The sequence below is a fragment of the Cebus imitator genome, unplaced genomic scaffold, assembly GCF_001604975.1.
Source record: "Cebus imitator isolate Cc_AM_T3 unplaced genomic scaffold, Cebus_imitator-1.0 Scaffold277, whole genome shotgun sequence".
Taxonomy (NCBI): domain Eukaryota; kingdom Metazoa; phylum Chordata; class Mammalia; order Primates; family Cebidae; genus Cebus; species Cebus imitator.
This window is the reverse complement of record NW_016107592.1, coordinates 2,042,191-2,043,665: the sequence shown is the minus strand read 5'-3', so window position 1 is coordinate 2,043,665 and position 1,475 is coordinate 2,042,191.

Below are 1,475 nucleotides of genomic sequence, written 5' to 3'. Positions count from 1 at the left end.
TAATAAAATTAAGGACCAGGCTCGGTGGCTCATACCTGTAATCCCAGCACTTTTGGAGGCTGAGGAGGGCAGATCACGAGGTCAGGAGCTTGAGACCATCCTGGCCAATATGGTGAAACCCCGTCTCTACTAAAAATACAAAAATTAGTTGTGTGTGGTGGCAGGCGCCTGTAATCCCAGCTACTTGGGAAGCTGAGGCAGGAGAATTGCTTGAACCTGGGAGGCGGAGGTTGCAGTGAGCTGGGATCACACCACTGCACTCTAGCCTGGCAACAGTGAGACTCTGTCTCAAAAAATAATAAAATAAAAATGTTAAAAACAGTCAATAAACATTCATTTATTATTTATTCATTTTATTTTAATAAAATGACTTGGAAGTGGAGATGAGATCAGGAGAGGGCTCTGGGGTGAGGGCGTGTGTGTGCGCATGTGTGTATGTGTGTGTGCCTACCTGGGTGCCTTGTGTGCATGTAGGTGGGTGTGGGCCTGTGTAGAGGTATATGTGCTTGGGTGTGTGTGTGCACATGTGTGCATGGGTATGAGGGATATGCATGTGTGTGGGTGTGTGGAGGTATGGGAGTCTGTGCTCCTGTGTGTCTGTGTGGGGAGGTATGTGTGTGGGGGGACATGGCTGTGTTTTTTGAGACAGAGTTTCCCTCTTACCACCCAGGGGACAAGATTGTTCAATGGCGCAATCTTAGCTCACTGCAATCTCTGCCTCCTGGGTTCAGGCAATTCTCCTGCCTCAACCTCCTGAGTAGCTGGGATTACAGGCACACGCCACCACACCCAGCAAATTTTTGTATTTTTAGTATAGACGGGGTTTTACCATGTTAGCCAGGCTGGTCTCAAACTCCTAACCTCAGGTGATCCACCCGCCTCAGCCTCCCTCCCAAAGTGCTGGGATTACAGGCTTGAGCCACCACACCCGGCCAATAAACGTTTATTAAGCACCTACTTTGTGCTGACAAGCTGCGCTAGATGCTTGGGGCTACAGCGAGGAAAATAGACAGGCCCAGATTTCACAGACTTACCCTCCTTACGCATTCAGACATTCATATATCCATCCACACAGTGGTTTTGCAAGATGTTCCCCAATAACAACCGAGTTAATCATAACTGCCAGTTAGGGAATACTCAGCATATGCCAGGAAATTTACATAGATCACCTTGTTTCATCCTTAAAACAGCCAGCAAGGAGGACATTATGATTCCCATTTTCCAGATGAAAAAAACTGAGGCTCAAAGGTCAAATCATTTGTCTAGTATCACATGGCTGATAGATAGCAGAGCCAGGACTTGCCTAGTTCCTCATTTTCAACCCTCCCCCCCAGACCTCACATTGCGTGCGTTCAGCTGCTTCCCCATGGGCGGAAGCTCCCAGCAGGCAGGGCTGAGGTCTAGGTCATCTTCATCTCCAGTCCCCAGCCCCTAACACAGAGCTACAGTTTTATTTTCTTTTTTTTTTTTTTTTT